Raw genomic sequence first — 23,634 nt, 5'->3', positions numbered from 1 at the left:
TCAAAACACAAAATCTACAGAACAAGGAAAAAATATTAAAAACAGCAAGGGAAAAGGCCAAGTAAATTATAAAGGCAGAACTATAAGAATCACACAAGACTTCCCAACAGATATTTTGAAAACCAGAAGGGCCTAGACAATGACATACAGACTCTAAGAGACAATAGATGCCAACTCAGAATAAAATACCCAGCAAAACTTTCAATCAACATTGATGTAGAAAATAAAATATTCCATGACAAAATTAAAGTTAAACAATGTCTACACGGCAACTCAGCCCTACACAAGGTACTCAAAGGAAAACTCCAGTCTAACAAAGTCATCTACATCCAAGAAAACACAGGGTACAGATAACTTCACAACAAAAACTCAAAAGAAACCAAGCACGCAAACACATTATCACCACCACCTCCACAATAAAAGGATCATTCATTGGTCACTATTATCTATCAACATCAATGACTCAACTCTCCAATAAAAATAAACAAACTAACAGAATGGTTGTGGAAACAGGATTCAATTATTTTGCATTCAAGAAACACATCTCTGCAAAAGAGATAGACACTACCTCAGAGGAAAGGGTTGGAAAAAGGTTTTCCAAGCAAACAGACCCAGAAAGCAAGCTGGAGTATCCATCCTAATATCTAATAAAATAGACTTTCAACCAAAATTAATCAAAAGAGATAGGGAGTGACATTTCATTCTCATGAAAGGAAAAATTCATCATGAGGGCATCTCAATCCTTTACATCTATGCCCCAAATACAAGAGCACCTGTATTTGTGAATGAAACATTGTTAAAGCTTAAATCACACATAGATACCAACACTTTAATAGCGAGAGATTTCAAAACTCCACTCTCACCAAGAGACAGATCATCTAGGCAGAAGTTAAACAGGCAAATAATGATACTTACAGAAGTCTTAAATCAAATGGACCTAATAGATGTCTATAGAACTTTTCCCCCAAACACAAAAGAACATACCTTCTCAACACCCCACAGAACCTTCTTCAAAACTGACCATATAGACAGGCACAAAGCAAGCCTCAACAGATACAAGAAGATTGAAATAATCTCTTCTATTCTATCAGACTACGGAGGTCTAAAACTAGTCCTCATCATCAACAGAAATAACAAAAGCCTACACAGACATGTAAACTTAAAAACCCTCTATGCAACAACAGCTTGGTCAGGGAAGAAATTAGAGACTTCCTAAAATTCAATGAAAATGAAGGCACAATTACCCAAGCTTATGGGACTCAGTGAAAGCAGTATTAAGTGGAAAGTTCATAGCACTAAGTGCCTCCAGAAAGAAGTTTGAGACATCTCATACAAACAAATTAAAGGTATCCCTGAAAGCCTTAAGAAAAAACAAAACAAAACAAAACAAACAAACAAAAAAAATCAGATAAATTCAAGAGGAGTTGATGGCTGGAAATAATCAAAGAAATCATGAAATTTTCAGACAAATGGATGAAACTAGAAAAGATCATCCTGAGTGAGGTATCCCAGAAGCAGAAAGACATGCATGGTCTATACTCACTTATTAGTGGATATTAGCCATGTAATCAGAATGTATAGTTTTCTCTATTTCTAACAAACAAAGGCCTGCTAAAATAAGGTTTACACTTAAGAAAAGAGGTAGAAAAAACATAAAGGCTAAAATATATACATGTTCTACTGAAGCAGCTATGATTATTATAAGATGTGCAAGTAGATTGACACAAGTAATCAGTCAAAAGTAAAGACCAGATGGGAAAATATATGAAATCATCATCAACAACAACATTAGATTGTAACATTTTTCTAGTAATGTGAGCTTAAAAATTAGACATCAAAGGAAAGAAAATTAATTAGCAGAAGTAGTAAAATATCTAATATTGTTGCAGTTTAAGAAAATAACAAAATTGTTTCCTCAAGCAGAAAGACAATAATTCTTAGATTAATAAATAAAAAATTAAATATGTAAAAAAATTATTGAAAATTATACTGTATAAAACCAATGCAAAATAGAAATGATTGAGCTATGCTTAGGGTAAAATGGACCTGGTTTGTAGTTAATGAAAGAATAGAAAAATGTAACTGTGAATGGGGGCTGTGGAGGTTTCCTCTTAATTTCACATATCTGTGATTTTCTGAAGCATTATGTACATTTTACAATTCTTTTTAAAAATGTTCTGTTTGGTTACTTTCAGTGAAATACAACTGATTTTTGACCTAGAGCCATGTATCTTTCTGAATTATCCTTTGCAGTTCAGAAAGTTCTGTTGCCACTAACTGGAACTCCAAGAATCTTTAGCCTCTATACTCTCTGCTTCACTCAACACTCAATGCTATAGCCCCAAGTGCTATCAGTATGAAAAAGACTCTGACCTTTTCTTACAAGACCTCTTCTAAGGTCTGTGACATCTGTTGTGGGTTACTAATATTTAATATTGATTTATCTCTAGTTAAACAGTGATTATTCCTAAACCAGCTATACACCCAAATCACCACACAGAGACTAGGATTTATTTAATTAACCTAGAGCACAATGCCGGGCAATAGTTTCTCCATCCTAAACCTCCAAGCACACATAGTTTTCTACCATTTAGATTTCCCACATTGTACTTGCTTAGTTATGGTTCATCTTTTCTCATGGTTCCAAGTTCTGTCCTGCCGGTCTCTCCTCTTGGATTCCCCCACTCGTGTCTTTCTCCTCTTCTCCTGATTAGGATGTCAAATCCTATTCTCTCCATTGCTCAGCATTGTGGCTGGTTGTTTCATTGACAATAGAGAGAACGATTAGTTACTGAGCTACCACGGGCTTCGTCTGAGCAGAGGTTCTATCCATACATGGTCCTTGGTGGAGTGTCAGTCTCAGAAAAAACCGCTGTGCCCAGATATATTTGGTCCTTGTGGAGCTCCTATCCTTTCCCCATCAGACTAACTCCCCTTCTTTCATATGATTCCCTGCACTCTGCCAAAGGTTTGGTTATGAGTGTTAGTATCTGCTTTGATACACTGCTAGGTAGAGTCTTTCAGGGGCCTTCTGCGGTAGACTCCTGTCCTGTTACTTGTTTTCTCCTAAGTCCAATACACCTCCCATTTGTGCATTAGTGCATATGGCATGTTTACACAAACTTGATATATGTGATGCTTAGAATAAACATCACGATGCAATGTAAGGATTGAAACCAGATAGTGGGACAGAGAAATCAGAATGAGTAAATTGTATACATTCCACCAGAACATTCACAGACATCCATTTATGTTCTAGCTTGTTTTCTCATTCTGATCTCTCATACCTGTCAGAAAATATATGCGGTAGGTTTACAAAACCTGCCTAAGTCATTATATCTGAGTGTTTCATTAAATAGTTTATGCCTGGGCTGGGAAGAATGGGGTAGACATGGCTAAGGTTCCTGGGGTTGGAGAGAATCATGGGAGGGAGATGGAGAGAAAAAGAGGTAGAAGGAGGAGGAGGAGGGGTTAGCCTGGAGAGTAAAACCACATGGGGCTGGGAGTAAGGATTCCAATAATGGTGTAAAAAGGCCCAGATGAAGAATAAAAGTAAGTACCATGGGATTATGTATGGAAGGTTAACCAGATGAGAAGGAATAAGGTAGATGGCCTTGGATGGGGGATGGGACATGGATGGTGAGGATATTGAGACAGTGTAAAGAAAATATCTACCCAGCCCAAGGTAAATAAGGAAATTATAAATCTAACAGGTTTCTGTTTTATTTATGATAGAGGGTCAGACAATACCGCCATGATAATCTTAGGGCTATAGCACAACACTCCTTTTTATTGACTACAACATACCTGTGAGATCAAACCTTCATTTCTCTACCCATCCCCAAATACATTTCTGTTATGATCTTCCCCATCTAAGTAGTAGTCTTTGCTTCATAAACTTTGTTCATGCCAAAAATCTGGAAAACATGTTTGGGATAATCCTCTTATTCCTTTTGCTTCCATCCACACATGGGTAAACTTTTTAAAAATATTCTCTTGTCATCTTTTACATTATCTGAACATGAAAATCTTTTTTTTTTCTTTATTAATTATACTTTATTCACTTTGTATCTCCCCTGTGGTTCTCTCCTTCCTCCCATCCCAATCCCTCTCTTCCTCCACCCTCTGTATGCATGCTCCTCCCCAAGTCCACTGCTAGGGGAGGACTTCTTTTCCTTCCTTCTGATCCTAGTCAAAATGAGGTACAGAGCTAAACAGAGAATTCTATGCAGAGGAATATCGAATGGCAGAGAAACACTTAAAGAAATGCTCAACCTCATTAGCCATCAGGGAAATGCAAATCAAAACGACCTTAAGATTTCACCTTACACCAATCAGAATGGCTAAGATAAAAAACTCAAGAGACAACACATGCTGGAGAGGTTGTGGAGAAAGGGGAACCCTTCTCCACTGCTGGTGGGAATGTAAACTTGTACAACCACTCTGGAAAGCAATCTGGCGCTTTCTCGCTTTCTCAGACAACTAGGAATAGTGCTTCCTCAAGATCCAGCTATACCACTCCGAGGCATATATCCAAAAGAGGCTCAAGTACACAATAAGGACATTTGCTCAACCATGTTTGTAGCAGCTTTATTTGTAATAGCCAGAAGCTGGAAACAGCCCAGATGCCCCTCAGTGGAGGAATGGATGCACAAATTGTGGTGTATCTAGAAAATGGAATATTACTCAGCAGTAAAAAACAAGGAAATCGTGAAATTTGCAGGTAAATGGTGGGATTTAAAAATCTTTTAATAGATCTACTGGCTTTATTCTTTTCTCACTAACCCTCTGACCCAATACTAGCAAAGGCAACATATTTTTAAAGATCAGTTGGAGAAGCAGCTCAGTTGGCAGAGCACATGACAGGCATAGATATTGTACTGGTTCCATGCCCACCCTCAAAACATTTGAAAAAAAGATAAATTAATAATCATCTAGTGAATTGATAGAAAAATTCTCTCTCTCTCTCTTTCACCCAGCCACACAAAAAGCATGATATCAGAAGAGACTTATTGGAGAAGAAGAAAAGAACCAGTAAGAGGAGAAAGGTAAGGTCAGATAATTAGAAAAGTGAAAGTATATACATGTATTTGAATATTTCACCTTGAAACCTCTCATTTTGAAAAATTTTCCAATGCAAGTTGAGAAGAAGCCTTGAAACCATACAAATACAATCAATATAGCAGGGTCAGCAGGTACTATTTATATATAAATGCACACACAATCAGATGAACACCCAAACTTGTATAACAATGATAAAGGAAAAGAGGCTATCAACGTCATAGTGGGAAAGCATGAGAGGGGTTCCAGGAAAGGCATCTGGGAAAGCGGGAAGGAAAGAGAGTAGTGTAATTCCATTTCAATTAAAAACATTAAATGTTTAAAATTAGAAACCAAGTAGTTTCCCAAAGTAAGGGGAACATGGACTATTTTTAACAGGATCTCAAGGACAGGCTCTTTGACCTCCCCCTCCCCCAGAGGAGGAGCAGTCCTGTTAGGCCACAGAGGAGGACTTTGCAGCCAGCCCTGAAGATACCTGATAAAACAGGGTCAAATGAAAGGGGAGGAGGTCCTCCGCTATCAGTGGACTTGGAAGGGGCAGGGAGGAGACCAGGGAGGGACTGTGGGGTTGGGGAGGGAATTAGGGATTGGGATACAGCTGGGTCACAGAGTTAACAAAATGTAACTAATAAGAAAAATAAAACAAAAAAGAAAGAAAGTAATAACATACAAAGACTAATTTCCAAATCCATCTTACATTACTGTTCTATTTGTTTGCTTATTATTCTTTCTCTTTTTGTCAGTGCAGAAATACTGTCTTCGTCTTCTGAATAGCACCACAGCATTTCGTGTACATTGCGGACATGTCCTCTGTCCCATCCCATTCTTATTTGCGTACTTAAAACATTGCTAATCAAGATCATCCCACCTTTTGATCTTAGACTGATAATGGATGCTTAAGATATTTAAAATTTTATGTGTTTACAAATTTAGGCATTGTGTGGTGTTATTAATGTTGGTATAAAGTAAGCCACAACATCAAAGGACAATATAAGAAAGTCTTTCCCTTCACAAAGGCACGGTAAGAAAAGCTCCTATTTCACATTTGTACATTTAGAAGAAGTAAACTCAAGAGGCCGGTTTATGCACAACTTGCTTGTTTCATAAAATCTATTTCTATTTTGGACTATTGGTTTTTAATTATTATTAATATCATTTATTAACATTTATTAAATTTGTATCCTGGCTGTGGCTCCCTCCTTCATCTCCTCTTGTTCAAGGGAATAATGAGATAAGAAAAAATTCTAGAATAAATCAGAGAATTAAATCTTTTTATTTTAAAATTTCTTTCTTTCTCTCTGTCTTTCTTTCCTTCTTTCTCTCTTTCTTTCCTTTCTTTCTCATCTTTCTTTCTCTTCTTTCTTCTTTCTTCCTTCCTTCCTTCCTTCCTTCCTTCCTTCCTTCCTTCCTTCCTTCCTTCCTTCCTTCCTTCCTTTCTTTCTTTCTTTCTTTCTTTCTTTCTTTCTTTCTTTCTTTCTCTTTCTTTTCACTTTCTATACAGGCTGTAGTCCACTCTTATCTTGTCCCAGTCCCACCCTCCCTTCTTCTTCTCCCCTCATGCCCCTCTCCTAGTCCACTGATAGGTGAGGACCTCCTCCCCTTCTGACCCTAGCCCATCAAGTCTCACAGGACTGGCTGCATCCTTGTCCTCTGTGGCCTGGCAAGGCTGCACTCCCGTGGGAGAGGTGATTGATCAAAGAGCAGGCCACTGAAATTAGGTCAGAGACAGACTTCATTCCCCTTAGTAGGGAACCCACTTGGAAACTGAGCAGTGAGTCTAGGTCCTCTCCATGCATGGTCCTTGGTTGGAGTATTGGTCTCTGCAGTCTGCCCTGGACCCAGTTTTTTGACTCTTTTGGTCTCCTTGTATAGTTCCTGTCTTCTCCAGGTCTTTCTATCTCCCTCCCTTTTCTTTCATAAGGTTTCCTGCACTCCGCCCAAAGTTTGGCATTATCATTATCTCCTTCCATACCCTGATGGGTAAAGTCTTTCAGAGGGACCCTGTGGAAAGCACCTGTCCTGTTCCATGTCTTCTCCTACTTCCAATGTCATGTTTTCTCTTCTGAATGAGGATTCAGCCTCTTTCCTAGGGTCCTCTTTGTTGTTTAGCTTCTTTGGGACTATATATTTTAGTATGTTTATCCTATATTATGTGGCTAATAGCCACTTAAAAGTGAAAATATACCATATGTCTTTTTGCTTCTGGGTTACATCACTGAGGATGATCTTTTCAAAGTTTCCACCATTTGCCTGCAAATTTCATGATTTCCTTGTTTTTAATTGCTGAGTAGTATTCCAATGTGTAAGTGTACCACAACCTCATTCTTCAGTTGAGGGACAACTTGGTTGTTTCCAGATACTGGCTATTATGAATAATGCTGCTATAAACATAGTTGAGCAAATGTCCTTGTTGTATATTTGAGCATATTTTGGACATATGCCAATATCTATATCTTTGGTATAAATATTTGGTATATATATTTTGGTCGTATAGCTGTATCTTTAGGTAGCACTATTCTTAATTTTCTGAGAAAGTGCCAGATTGATTTCCAAAGTTGTACAAGTTTACATTCCCACTAGCAATCCACAATCTCTCCAGCATGTGTCAACCCTTGAGTTAAGTCTTTAAAAATATATATGACCTAAACTATTAGTTCATTCAAAATTTGTTCCCACAGTGTTACATTGTCTAATTGTAATTATTTAAGGCTGTTACAAAATATAAAGAATAATGCTAACATATAAATATTAACATTGGTAGCACATGTATTTGCAAGAAGAATAAATCCTAAAGTTGAAATTTACAAAGGTCTGGAAAATAACCTCAGAAAGAAATCTGGTTATTCTTCCTTTATAAATATCCCTAGGCTTCTGCCCCATAACACCTCAAATATTGTCCTCTGACACACCAAAGAAGCAGATGGTGCCACACGATTTTTTGTTTGTGTTTTATTTTTCTTAAAATTTGAAAGCAGGAAAAAGTTTAATAGATGTTCATACTAAAGATAAGATTAGTTTCTTTAGAGATAAATAAATAAATAGGGCTCAATTGTCAAAACCTGAAGCAATAATGTAATTAGAAGCACATTAACATTCAAAAGAACATCATTTAGCATTCACACACTGAGCAACACATTTTTAGTTTTATATGTATTTTGTTGTATTGACTGTCAGTCTAATTATCAGCATGTGGAAATAACTTCACCATGAACCATGTCTGCATGAGCTTAGTTTGAGGTATTATAAAGCTTATTGCTCTTTCTGTTTAACACAGTCATGGGTGTAAGTGTCAGCAAAGAAAGTCCAAAAACATATAAATGAAAATTTAAAATGGCTCTGTTTAAATGATATTGTTTTAGCTTAGTGTTATTATGGAAATTCTAATAGTGGAAGCTGGGCCTGTCTCTGTTTCTTCTGCCTGCATGTGGAAATTTTTTTCTCCTACTGGGTTGCCTCGAGCCTTGATAGGAGAATATGTGCCTGGTATTATTGTAGCTTGTAATGATGTATTTGGTTGATGTCCCTGGAAGGCCTGCTCTTTTCTGAAGATGAAGGTGAACGGATTAGGAGGAACAGGAGAGGGCAGACTGGGGTAGGGAAAGGGAGAGGAGATTGCAATTGGCATGTAATATATGAGAGAAAAAGTAAGAAGAAAAATAAGGTGCTTAATATGAATTTTCTATTTTTATGTCCACTAGCCCCTACATTATCACTTCACATGTTTGGACTTAAGCATGCACAAACAAATGATATGTATGTATATATGTAAGTATGTATGTATGTATGTATGTAGGTAGGTAGGTAGGTATACATATATGTGTATATTTATAGTCCTATATAGTATCATAAATTTTTAATATAGTATATTCATCATTTTAGTCTTTCTGTTTAAAAGTCCTTTGAAAAATTTAAATGTATTTTAGGGATATTTAGACAGTACTTCTCTCAGGTTTTTAAGAAAATCTTTCCAAAAATCCTCCTTTATGCAACATGGTCAAGTTTGTCATAGCAATACTCATAAACATGCTACTAATTACTAGTATTCTTTCTGAAAACATTTTTCTTCAGAGCATTTAATGCCTCATCTTTGACATGCATGTATATTTCTGTAGGCAGTCTTCCTGGATACCCTGAACAAGCATAACTAGCTACCCTATGTATATTTAACTATGGCATAAATGTTTTTCTATAAACTTGCTGTCATCTCTGATTAATGTGCTTGCTTACTGGCATTTGTTCTTCGTTTTAACCTCTCTAAAAATAATGCAGATTCAATAAGAGAATTTGCATGTACATTAGGACATATTTGCTGTTTGTGATATCTAATAGACATGCCCATTATCTACTTCCTTTCATGGCCCAACTTCCATACTGAATATGACTAATCAATGTAAGAGAGGAGATGAGCTGAAATTAGACAATAAAATAAATTTCAGTAAGTTTAAAAGAATCTAAAGACAAAAAGTATGTTGTCTGACCATAATGTAATTAATATCAATGTCAAATATCTATGAAAATTTGAAAATATTTAACAGAGAAATAAAGTAACATAGGTATAAATAATGTATTAATATAAGTGATTATCAAAATAGAAGACAACTCAAACTTAATGTATATGAAAACATAACATATAAAATGGCATAAAATCTCTTGAATCACTCATGTGTCCATAAGGCTGTGGTTTTATTTCTAGGTCTTCTATTTTATTCCATTGATCCACCAGCTGGTTTCTATGCCAGTGCCATGCAGTTTTATTACTTGCTCTACAGTACATCTTGAGGTCATGACTGAAGATTCCTCCAGAAGATCTTTTATTGTAGAGGATTGTTTTAGCGATTCTAGGTTTCTTGTTATTCTATATAAAGTTGAGGATTTTTCTTTCAAGGTCTTTAAATAATTGTGTTGGTAATTTGATGGGAATTGTATTGAATTTGTATGTTGCTTTTGGTAAGTTTTTTTTTTTTTGTTTTGTTTTTTTTTTTTTTTTACTTTGTTAATCCTGCCAAGCTATCAGTATGGGAGATCTTTTCATCTTCTGATACATTCTTCTATTTATTTCCTCAGATACTGGAAGTTTTTTACATACAAGTCTTTGACTTCCGTGTTTAGAGTTACATCAAAGTACTTTTATACCCTTTGTGGCTATTGTGAAGGGTGTTGTTTCCCTAAATTCTTTCTCAGCTCATTTGTCTTTTGTACACAAGAGGGCTACTGATTTTTGGGGGGTTAATCTTGTATCCAGACACTTTGCTGTAGGTGTTTATCACCTGTAAGAGTTCCTTGGTAGAACTTTTGGGGTCAGTTATGCATAATATCATATCCTCTGTAAATAGTGATACTTTGACTTCTTCCATTCCAATTTGTATCCCCTTGAGCTCCTTTAATTATCTTATTGCTCTAGCAAGGACTTCCAGAACTATGTTGAAGAGATATGGAGAGAGTGGGCAGCCTTGCCCTGTCCCTGATTTCAGTGGGATTGATTTAAGTTTCTCTCTGTTTAGTTTCATTTTGGCTATAGGCTTCCTGTGTATTGTCTTTACTATGTTTAGGCACAGGGTTCTTTCCTGAGACTTATACTCCAACCAAGAACAATTCATGGAGATAACATAAAACCCCTGCACAGATGTAGCCCATGGCAGCACAGTGACCAAATGAGAACAGAGATTGTGTCTGACATGAGCTCAGTGGCTGGCTCTTTTATCACCTCCACCTGAAGAGGGAACCTCCTTACCAGGCTACAGAGGAAGACAATGCAGCCAGTCCTGATGAGATCCTGATGTGCTAGGGTCAGATGGAAGGGGAAGAGAGAGGAGCAGGGGAGGAGAAGAAGGGAGAATGTGATTAGGAGGGGACAAGGGAAGGGGCTACAGGTGAGATACAATTTAGACAAACTGCAATTAATAAAATATATAATAAATTAGAAAATTTATGAACAAACAATAGGTGAAGAAATTCATGTAATAGGTGGCAGAATGCGAATAATGTCATCACAGGATCTGTAAATGTTCAAACATTAAATAAAAGTGATTATGAACAACATTATAGCAATACACATGACAATGAAGAATTTCAGTGGGAATATCCTTAATAGAGAGCTATTTGATCAAAGTACTTTCAATAAGAAACCAGTGTTATTAATATTTAATATTTTGGTAATATAAGCTTAGTTAAAGGTACCCTAAAAATAAGAGTGCAGATATTCACCGTTTTACTGATGAATTCATTTAAAAATTGAAAGAACAAATAATAACAATTCTAAACAAGTTTTTACAGAAATCTGAAGAAGAAATATACTTTGGTTCATTTTCTAAAGGCAACATTGTTCAGTTACTAAAAGCAAGGAAAAGTTATTAAGAGAAAAAAGCACAAACGAATATGCCTCGTGAACATAGACCTAAAACTTCAAATCTAATTACTAATAAACACATAGTAACAAGAAACAGTATTGGCTTATTTAACATTCAGGAGCGATCAGTGTTCTCCATGGTAACAAGTTATTAAAAAGAAAAAGCAAATATAAACCTAATGGATCATCTGAAAAAAATATAGAGAAAGTATGTGCAAAATCCAGAATTCATTCCTTTTAAAACTCTCAGGAAGTTGGAAACATAATATAGATCAGCTCTCTCATTCTTGCACTATAGCAATCGTAAAAAATTGTAGATGACTCTTAGAGCCTGTACTGTTGGTGTTCTGTTCAGGAAGATTTCCCCTGTACCAATGAGTTCTAGGGTATTTCCCACTTTTTTTTCAAGCCGATTTAATGTGTCTGGTTTTATGTTGAGGTCTTTGATCCACTTGGACTTCAGTTTTGTGCAAGGTGACAAGTATGGATCTATTTTCATTTTTCTACATGTAGACATCCAGTTAGACCAGCACCATTTGTTGAAGATGCTGTCTTTTTTCCATTGTATGGTTTTGGTGTCTTTGTCAAAGATCAGGTGTCCATAAGTGTGTGGGTTTATTTCTGGGTCCTCTGTTCGGTTCCATTGATCCACCATTCTGTTTCTATGCCAGTACCATGCAGTTTTTAAAACTGTTGCTCTATATCATGAAACTGAAAAGCTTCTGTAAAGCAAAGGACACCGTCATCAAAACAAAGCGACCACCTACAGATTGGGAAAGAATCTTCACCAACCCTTTACCTGACAGAGGACTCATATCCAGTATATATAAAGAACTAAAGAAGCTGAAAAGCAGCAAACCAAGTAATCCATTTAAAAAATGGGGAACAGAGCTAAACAGAGAATTCTCTGCAGAGGAATGCCGAATGGCAGAGAAGCACTTAAAGAAATGCTCAACCTCACTAGCCATTAGGGAAATGCAAATCAAAACAACACTGAGATTTCACCTTACACCCATGAGAATGGCCAAGATCAAAAACTCAAGTGAAAAAGCATGCTGGAGAGGTTGTGGAGAAAGGGGAACCCTTCTCCACTGCTGGTGGGAATGTAAACTTGTACAACCACTCTGGAAATCAATCTGGCGCTTTCTCAGACAACTAGGAATAGCGCTTCCTCAAGATCCAGCCATACCACTACTGGGCATATATCCAAAAGAGGCTCAAGTACACAAAAAGGACATTTGCTCAAACATGTTTGTAGCAGCTTTATTTGTAATAGCCAGAAGCTGGAAACAACCCAGATGCCCCTCAACTGAAGAATGGATGCAGAAATTGTGGTACATCTACAAAATGGAATATTACTCAGCAATGAAAAATAAGGAAATCATGAAATTTGCAGGTAAATGGTGGGATCTGGAAAGCATCATCCTGAGTGAGTTGTCCCAGAAGCAAAAAGACACACATGGTATATACTCACTCATATAGACATACAACATAGGACAAACCCACTAAAACCTGTGCATCTAAAGAAACTAAGCAAGAGAGAGGACCCTAACTAAAACGTCCAATCCCCATCCAGAAAGGCAAAGAGGATGGACATCAGAAGAAGAAGAAAACAGGAAACAACCTAGGAACCTACCACAGAGGGCCTCTGAAAGCCTCTGCCCTTCAGACTATCAAAGCAGATGCTGAGCCGGATGGGCAACTGTTGGGCAGGTGAACGGAATTTTAGGTAAGAACTGGGAAATAGTAAGAGCTGGAGAGGACAGGGTCTCCACAAGGAGAGCAGCAGAACAAGAAAATTTGAACACAGGGAACTTCCCAGAGACTCATACTCCAACCAAGGACTATTCATGGAGATAACCTAGAACCCCTGCACAGATGTAGCCCAGGGCAGTTCAGAGTCCAATTGGGTTACATAGTAATGTGAAGAGGGACTGCCTCTGACATAATCTGATTGGCCTGCTCTTTGATCACCTCCCTCTGGGGGGGGGGGAGCAGCCTTACCAGGCCACAGTAGAGGACAATACAGCCACTTTTGATGTGAACTGACAAACTAAGATCAAAAAGGAGAGGAGAACCTCCCCTATTAGTGGACTTGGGGAGTGGCATGCAAGCAGAGGGAGGCTGGAGGGTGGGATTGGGAGGAGAGGAGGGAGGGGCTTATGGGGGGATGCAGAATGAATAAAGTGTAATTGATGAAAAATTTAAGAAAAAAGGGAAAAAAATAATTTAAGAGCCTTAAATGACTTTCAAAATTGGAGGAAAACATGGAGTTAGTCAATTGGCATGGAGCACGTCTCGCCCCTGGGGACAATGGTCTCCTGAACTTACTCAGACCTCGGACACCACCACTGCTAGTTCTAGAACTGACACAGGATGTTCCAACGAGGGGTTAAGGCTTCTCATAATATTTCCTATAAGCCCACACCTGTTTGTCTATATCCCCCATTTTTATTCATTATTAGCCAGATAGAGCCAAGTAATTGTGGTAATGATACTTGCTTTTTTGCCCAATGCTGGAATGCTAGTAAATTTAGGTATGCCCTGATTACTCGCATGCCTCACTGCGTGCCTGTGCCCGTTGATGCCCCTCACGCTATGACTCTCTTCAGACAGAAAAGGGATCTTGGAACTACTGCCACCATTGTTACTACCATCTCATTGGCGGCTGTTGGAGCTACCACCGGGGCATTAGCCATGAGTCATACTGGGCAGACTGCTCAGACCCTGAACAATCATTTAGCCAATGTAGCTCATGCCTTAGTTGTACATAAAGGAATTAATGCTCAACTAAAAGGAAGCTTGATGGTGTTCAATCAGAGGATTGACCTCTTGCAGGAGCAAATTGATACCCTATGGCAAATCGCTCAACCTGGCTGTCAATGAAAGTATGCTGGACTTTGTGTCACTAGCATACAACATGAGAATTTTTCCTGTGCTGCAAATCTGTCTAAACAATTGTCGAGCTATATTTTAGGTAATTGGACTGGAGAATTCGATACTACGATGGAGCAGCTGAGAGTAGCCATTGTCACAGTAAATTCTACCGGAGTGGACGCAGGACTAGCCACAGGATTATCCTCATGGATTGCTGCAGCCATGAATCATCTGAAGGAATGGGCGGGCATGGGAGTGTTAGCAGGCCTTCTGGTGTTGGTCTCCTTGGTTTGCCTGTCGTATATATGCAAGATTAGAGTCTCACAACAGTGTGATGCAGCCATGATCATTCAGGCCTTTACAGCCATTGAAGCAGGACATTCTCCCCAAGCATGGTTGGATACCATAAAAAGCTAAAATGATACGCTCAGGATGCGAGGCTAAGCACTGCACTCAGGGTCAGCCGCTTTGGACCCAGAGAACATGTCTGATTGCATGCGGGTTGATGCCCCAGGTCCCGCCTCTGAGAAAAAGGTATCAGACGGGTCTGATGCTCTTTGGGTGGATGACACCTAAATGAACATCTGTACAAAGTCCCAATTCATTTCTAATATCAGAGATCAGACCTCTACTCTTGCCTGATGCGTCTAAAACAAAAAGGGGGAACTGTAGAGAGCTGCGGAATGCTATGCCTTAAAGATGGAGCTGGTTTCCGCCTTCCACCTTCCCGATGGTGAGTGCTCTCTGTCACGAACAACTCCACATTTGGCTAAGGCCGAGGATCTGGCTTGCTTCCATGTATGTGGACCTATCTGCATTGCCCCCGTGGCACGCCTGGGTTGGCTACCCAGAGGCTATTTAAGCTGTGGGCTGGCTTTCCCCGGGGTCCGAGGATTGTTCAATGTTCCTGAATAAACCGCATTGAAAAAAAAAAATTGTAGATGACTAATTTTATTGTAAGATCAGAGTCAACCTGAGTCTTGCACCAAAACTTTTCTGGTCTTGTCAACATTACACAAACATCCCTCATCAGTTCAATAATACAGAGAAGAAATAAAATTCATCTAGATTTTAAAGGTAATATGAATTTATATTTGCCAATCAATTATGATACTTACCAATCTCTCATTGAAACTAGAGGAAACTAGAGGAAATCTAGTTAAGGATACTCTGCTATGATTGCAGATAGGAGCCTATCAGAGTTGTCCTCTGAGAGGCTTCACAGGACAGTTTGAAAAAGATACTAAGACTCACAGCCAAACAGTGAAGCAGAGGGAGTCTAGTGGAAAAGAGGAGGGAAGGATAACGGACCTAGAGGTGACAGGAGGTCCACAAAAACAGGAACAGAGCCAACTAACCAGGGCCCAGAGAGGGTTATGGAGTCTGAAGCACCAACCAAACAACATGCATGCACTGGACCTAGGTTCTCTCTATATACGTAGCTGTTGGGCAGCTCAAGGTTCACGTGGGGCCACTAGTGAGGGGAATAGGGGATATCTCTGACCTGGACTCTGTTGCCAGCTTTCTGATCACTTCCCAGGATGGCACTGCCCTACCAGACCACAGGAGAAGGAGGAGAACCTTAATTGTCATGCGACTAGATGACCTGGTATGTGTGTGGTGAAGGTCCAGGCTTCCCTAATTTGAGAAATAGGGAAAGGGGAGGGCTGATGGAAGGAGGGTGAGAATGGGAGGATAGGAGGGAAGGGCCTATAAACAAAATGTGTATTGAGTAAACAAATTAATAATAATAACAAACAATATTAGAGTGACTCTTGCAAACTGATGGACAAAAATAAACAGATTATTATGATAACGAATGTAATAGGTTCAGAGATAATGTTGTCTCAATGACCCCCTCCACATGCAAGGCACCAAGCTGGAAGCTCAGGTCTTATGAATAAAGTGACAGAATGCTTGCATGTGATCTGCATACACCCTCTGGTACACTTGAATCATTATTTATATTATTTAATATCATTTGTTGATATAGATTAAGTAAGAGATACTCTGTGTAGTTTAAGGTCATGGTGACAAGTAACACCTACGCAGTACAGAAACAATTTCTTCTACCAATATTTTTGATCTGCAGTTAGTTGAATATATAGCTGTTGAATCCAGGATTAAAGAGTGCGGACTGTACTCAGTCTTACTGGTGATGATAGATTCATGAGAGTATACATGCATCCAAGCTTTCTAAGTCTCCATTTAAATACATTTACATTCTTTCTGTATTTCTGAATATTCGTTGTGTATCTTTTGCATAACATAAGGAAATTCTTATTCATGTATATAATGCACTTTAAGCATATTCCTTCCACCCAACACTCATTTATCCTCCTTCCTGTTACTACCGTTTTCCTCTGAACAGTTTTCCTTTTACATTCATGTCATATTTAAATGCATACTTTTATGTATCTATATAAAAAAACACATCTTTCTCTGCTTTGTGACCAGAAATTCCTGACGGAATAGCCTCCATCTCCCAACTGCTTGGATGACATGTGTATGCTACCATGACCTTCAGTGCAATTATGATTTCAACTTTTCTGATTGTTACTGATGTTGAATATTTTGGCATACATTTATTCACCAGTTATGCTTCATGGTTTAAGAACTGCTTGTTTTATTCATATATATATATTTTTTTTCAAATTTCAGTTGTTTTTTTTTTCTTTCAATATTATTCTTCAAAGTTCCAAAATTTTTCTCCTATTCTGTATAATGTCTGTTAAGTCTCGTTGTTTATATTGATGTATAGTAGCTTTTAATTTTCACGAAGTTACTTATTGTCAGTCTTATTTCTTGAGCAACTGGAGTCTTGTTCTATAGCATAAATTCCTCCCTCACTTTTAAAAACACTTTCAGGGTTTCAGTCTGTTACATGTGGAGCTGATTTTTGTACAGGATGAGAACTGGAGATCTGGTTTTGCTTACAGATTTCACATTTCCTGAACACTATTGGGAAGAGGCTGCTTGTATGTCAACCCTGATGCTACATATAGAACTGCCTTCTCAGTTGTCTCACTCTCCTGCCTGAAGGTCTCCTGCAAATGATGGAGCTTCTTGCCCTGATCACTAAGTTAAGTCCTTGAACCTTGTTGCATAGTCTTAATTATATGACAAATTATTTAAAAATATATAAGACAGTTGGTAAGGTAGCTCAGAAGGAAAGGGCACTTGCTGCCGAGTAGTAGCAGTACCCCAGTGTATATGTGGTATTAACAGAGGACCTGTACCAACATATGGAAGGTACTGTCTTCTTCCACACACACCTCACTATTTTCTGTCTGGAGGAATAATAAAGAATAGTACTTGTCTTTCTTTTTTTCTTGTGGGAGGGACATTGAAGTTGGTCATGCTGGATGGCTTCCTTTCTCTTCCACCGACCCCTCAGGAAATGACAAGAATGCCATCTGCTGATATTAAGGCATTTTTCTGAAGGCATTCTCCCTGGTGTGTAAGTTATTTGTGAGCTCTTCAGGAATGAATAATTATGTTGCAGAATGAACATGATGTTCATATTGTGATCAGTCTCCAAACAAAAACAGTTCTCTAGACAGCCTATGTTAAACCCTATTGATTGAGGAGATAGACAGATTGAGATGTCTTTAGTGCAGCCTGCCCGTTTCTTATCACAGCTAATAAGGGAAAGAACACTTTCCTGAGCATTAGAAAAATGTAGCTCTTCTCACTGGGTATCTCGGGACCCCAGCATCTTTCTCTATAGAAGGGGCATTTTGGACTAAAGCCTCTTCATTCTACGAAATCAGTTATCTTACCCTTACTTTATATTTGATATAAAAGAAATGGAATTTAAGCCAGGAAAATTACCAATTGAAAGAATTAGAATATCTTGAGGAAGAAAATTGATTTAAAAGGGATCTTTAAAAATGAATAGATTCTATATAAGGACACAATTAAGATTTAAATTGTTTTATAGTGACTATGTTTTAATATGCATACTGTCAAAGTTATTCTTAATATTTTTATGCTGGAAGCTATATAATAAATTCCAGTAAGAGTTTTACAGTTTTTAGTTACTGTTTTAGTATGCATTTATTCTTCATATTTTACTCTCCATAATTTATTACATATGCAATTGACATTTCCATTTAATTTTAATTAAGTACTTATTTTATTCATTGTGATCTCAAAATCCCTATGTAGTGAAGGCTGACCTTGAACTATTGGTCCTCCTGCCTTTTTCCTCAAGTACTAGGATTGAAATCTGTGCCATCACATTCATTTACCTTTTTAATAAAGAAAGGTCAGGTATAGACTATAGAGAAGAAGATGTATAATTAGAATATGTTAAAAAAAAAAGAATGTGTTATCTGTGTCTGATGAACTATAATAGCTGCTCAAGATCCCAATGTAAGCAATTCGGACCCAGAGGCTAGATGATACATCACCAATTAATGGAATAATATTTAGAAATTAACACATAAAAGCAATATGATAGACTACCTTAAAATCCAATAATACACATGTAGAGAATTTCAGGATGTCACCACATTTCAACATAAATTAAAGGGGAAAATCCCAATGAGTTCCTTAGATGATTATTTTATAATTTACTTTTTTTTTTAGAAAAAAAAATATATATAACACCATCAAGGCATTGTTTCTGAAACAGAAGAAATACATTTATATTTTTAGTTGATTTTATTTAATTATGCATATTTAATCAGCTAAGACTACTATATCAGGTTATTACGTGCAGTTTGTGAGTAGTTGATGAAAGCCAGATACACATAATACATAAAAGGACACTAAAAAATAATCATTGAGCCATCATGAGCAATAATATCACAATGAGAGAGTGATGGCTTTTTTTTAAATTTTTTATTTAACTTTTATTAATTACACTTTATGCCTTTTGTATCCGCCCATAAGCCCCTCCCTCCTCCCCTCCTGGTCCCAACCTCCCCCCCCCCCCTTTCTGCATGCATGCCTCTCCCCAAGTCCACTGATAGGGGAGGTCCTCCTCTCCTTCTTTCTGATCATTTTTTTTTTTTTTTGTTCTTCTCAATGCAGTTTATTCAGGAACCTTGAACAATCTTCTGATCCTGGAGAAAGCCAGCCCACAGCTGAAAATAGCCTCTGGGTAGCCAACCCCAGCATGCCACGTGGGCAATGCAGATAGGTCCACATACACGGAAGCAAGCCAGATCCTCAGGCTTATTGTAAAGGATTGTTTTAGCAATCTTCTTTTATTGTAAAGTATTGTTTTAGCAATTCTGGGTTTCTTGTTATTCCATATGAAGTTGAGAATTTTTCTTTCCAGGTCTGTAAAGAATTGTGTTTGTAATTTGATGGGCATTGCATTGAATCTGTAGATTGCTTTTGGTAAGATGGCTATTTTTATTATGTTAATCCTGCCAAGCCATGAGCATGGGAGATCTTTCCATCTTCTCATATCTTCTTCTAATTCTTTCTTCAGAGATTTGAAATTTTTTTTCATACAAGTCTTTGACTTCCTTGGTTAGGGTTACTCCGAGGTACCTTATGTCATTTGTGGCTATTGTGAAGGGTGTTGTTTCCCTAATTTCTTTCTCAGCCCTTTGGTCTTTTGTATACAGGAGCGCTACTGATTTTTTTTTTTTTTTAGTTAATTTTGTATCTGGCCACTTGGCTGAAGGTGTTTATCAGCTGTAGAAGTTCCCTGGTAGAGTTTTTGGGGTCACTCACGTATACTATCATATCATCTGCAAATAGTGATAATTTGACTTCTTCCTTTCCAATTTGTATCCCCTTGATCTCCTTCAACTGTCTTATTGCTCTAGCAAGGACTTCCAGCACTATGTTGAAGAGATATGGAGAGAGTGGGCAGCCTTGTCTTGTCCCTGATTTCAGTGGGATTGCTTTAAGTTTCTCTCCATTCAGTTTGATGTTGGCTATAGGCTTGCTGTATATCGCCTTTACTATGTTTAGATATGTGCCTTGTATCCCTGATCTCTCCAATACTTTGAACATGAATGGATGTTGGATTTTGTCAAAAGCTTTTCAGCATCTAGGGAGATTATCATGAGGTTTTTTTCTTTCAGTTTGTTAATATGGTGGATCACATTGATGGATTTCTGTATATTGAACCACCCCTGCATACCTGGGATGAAGCCTACTTGGTCATGGTGGATGATATATTTGATGTGTTCTTGGATTCAGTTTGCAAGTATTTTGTTGAGTATTTTTGCATCAATGTTCATAAGGGAGATTGGCTTGAAGTTCTCTTTTTTGGTTGGGTCTTTGTGAGGTTTAGGTACCAAGGTGACTGTGGCTTCATAGAATGAGTTTGGTAATGTTTCTTTTGTTTCGATTTTGTGGAATAATTTGAAGAGGATTGGAGTTAGCTCTTTTTTGAATGTCTGGTAAAATTCTGTGCTGAAACCATCAGGTCCTGGGCTTTTTTTGAATGGGAGCCTTTCAATGACTGCTTCTATTTCCTTGGGGGATATACGACTATTTAATTGATTTATCTGGTCCTGATTTAGCTTTGGTAAGTGGAATCGATCAAGCAAATTGTCCATTTCATTTAAATTTTCAAATTTTGTTGTGTATAGACTTTTGAAGTAAGTCCTAATGATTGCTTGGATTTCCTCAGTGTCTGTAGTTATGTCCCCCTTTTCATTTCTGATTTTGTTGATTTGGATGGTGTCTCTCTGCCTTTTAGTTAGCTTGGCTAAGGGTTTGTCTATCTTGTTGATTTTCTCAAAGAACCAGCTATTGGTTTCATTGATTTTTGAATTGTTTTATTTGTTTCTAATTGATTGATTTCAGCCCTGAGTTTGATTATTTCCAGCCGTCTGCTCCTTCTTGGTGTGTCTGCTTCTTCTTTTTCTAGGGTTTTTAAAAGGGCCATTAAGTTGCTTGAATGCGCTGTCTCAAATTTCTTCTTGAAGGCACTTAGTGCTATGAACTTTCCTCTTAGCACTGCCTTCATTGTGTCCCACAAGTTTGGGTATGTTATGTCTTCATTTTCATTGAGTTCTAGGAAGATTTTAATTTCTTTCTTTATTTCTTCCCTGACCCAGCTGTCATTTAGTAGCAAGTTGTTCAGTTTCCATGTGTGTGTAGGCTTTTTTCTATTTCTATTGTTACTGAGGTCCAGCTTTATTCCATGGTGATCAGACAGGATACAAGGGAATATTTCAATCTTCTTGTATCTCTTGAGATTTGTTTTGTGAACAACTATGTGGTCTATTTTGGAGAAGGTTCCATGAGATGCTGAGAAGAAGGTAAATTCTTTTGTGTTTGGGTGTAAGGTTCTGTAAATGTCTGTTAGGTCCATTTGATTCATGACCTCTGTTAGAGATATTGTTTCTTTGTTTAATTTCTGTTTTGTTGATCTGTCCTTTGTTGAGTGTGGGGTGTTGAAGTCTCCCACTATTAGTGTGTGGGGATCTATGTGTGGTTTAAGTTTTATCAAAGTTTCTTTCACAAATGTGGGTGCCCCTGTATTAGGGGCATAGATGTTCAGGATTGTGATGTCTTCTTGGTGGAATTTTCCTTTGATGAGTATGAAGTGTCCTTCCCCATCTCTTTTGATTAATTTTGGTTGAAAGTTTATTTTATCAGATATTAGAATGGCTACTCCTGCTTGCTTCTTGCATCCATTTGCTTGGAAAGCCGTATTCCATCTCTTTACCCTCAGGTAATGTCTATCTTTGTGACTTAGGTGTGTTTCTTGTACACAACAGATTGCTGGGTTTTGTTTACGCATCCATTCTGTTAGTCTGTGTCATTTTTTTTTTCAATGCAGTTTATTCAGGAAACTTGAACAATCATCTGACCCTGGGGAAAGCCAGCCCACTTTAAATAGCCTCTGGGTAGCCAACCCAGGCGTGCCACGGGGGCAATGCAGATAGGTCCACATACATGGAAGCAAGCCAGATCCGCAGCCTTAGCCAAATGTGCAGAAGTTCTTGACAGAGAGCACTCACCATGGGGAAGGTGGAAGGCGGAAACCAGCTCCATCTTTCAGGCGAGGCATTACAGAGCTCTCTACAGTTCCCCCTTTTTGTTTTAGAACCATCAGGCAAGAGTAGAGGTCTGATCTCTGATATTAGAAATAAATTGGGACTTTGTACCGATGTTCATTTAGGTGTCATCCACCCAAAGAGCATCAGACCCGTGTGATACCTTTTTCTCAGCGGCGGGACCTGGGGCATCAACCCGCATGCACTCAGACTTGCTCTTCTCTGGGTCCAAAGTGGCTGACCCTGAGTGCAGTGCTTAGCCTCGCATCCTGAGCATAACATTTTGGCTTTTTATGGTAGCCAACCATGCTTGGGGAGACTGTCCTACTTCAATGGCTGTAAAGGCCTGAATGATCATGGCTGCATTACGCTGTTGTGAGACTCTAATCTTACATATACACCACAGGCAAACCAAGGAGACCAACACCAGAAGGCCTGCTAATGCTCCCATACCCACCCATTCCTTCAGATGATTCATGGCTGCAGCAATCCATGATGATAATCCTGTGGCTAGTCCTGCGTCCACTCTGGTAGAATTTACTGTGACAATGGCCACTCTCAGCTGCTCCATCGTAGTATCGAATTCTCCAGTCCAATTACCTAAAATATAGCTAGACAATTGTTTAGACAGATTTGCAGCACAGGAAAAATTCTCATGTTGTATGCTAGTGATACAAAGTCCAGCATACTTTCATTGACAGCCCGGTTGAGCCATTTGCCATAGGGTATCAATTTGCTCCTGCATGGGGTCAATCCTCTGATTGAACACCATCAAGCCTCCTTTTAGTTGAGCATTAATTCCTTTTTGTACATCTAAGGCATGAGCTACATTGGCTAAAAGATTATTCAGGCTCTGAGCAGTCTGCACAGTATGACTCATGGCTAATGCCCCGGTGGTAGCTCCAACAGCCGCCAATGAGATGGCAGTAACAGTGGCGGCTGTAGTTCCAAGATCCCTTTTCTGTCTAGAGACTCATAGCGTGAGGGGCATCAATGGTTACAGGCACCCAGCGAGGCATGCGAGTGACCAGGTCATACCTAAATTCACTAGCATTTCAGCATTGGGCAAAAAAGCATGTATCATCACCACAATTACTTGGCTCTATCTGGCTAATAATGAATAAAAATGGGGGATATAAACAAACAGGTGTGGGCTTATAGGAAATATTATGAGAAGCCTTAACCCCCTCGTTGGAACATCTTGCATCAGTTCTAGAACTAGCAGTGGTAGTGTCCGAGGTCTGAGTAGGTTCAGGAGACCATTGCCCCCAGGGGCTAGACATGCTCCATGTAAATTGACTAACTCCATGTTTTCCTCCACTTTTGAAAGTCATTTAAGGTTCTTAAATTATCTCCCCCCCCCCTTTTTTT

The sequence above is a fragment of the Meriones unguiculatus genome, chromosome 3, assembly GCF_030254825.1.
Source record: "Meriones unguiculatus strain TT.TT164.6M chromosome 3, Bangor_MerUng_6.1, whole genome shotgun sequence".
Classification (NCBI taxonomy): Eukaryota; Metazoa; Chordata; class Mammalia; order Rodentia; family Muridae; genus Meriones; species Meriones unguiculatus.
The sequence above is the reverse complement of the archived record's forward strand: the minus strand, read 5'-3'. Positions refer to the sequence as shown.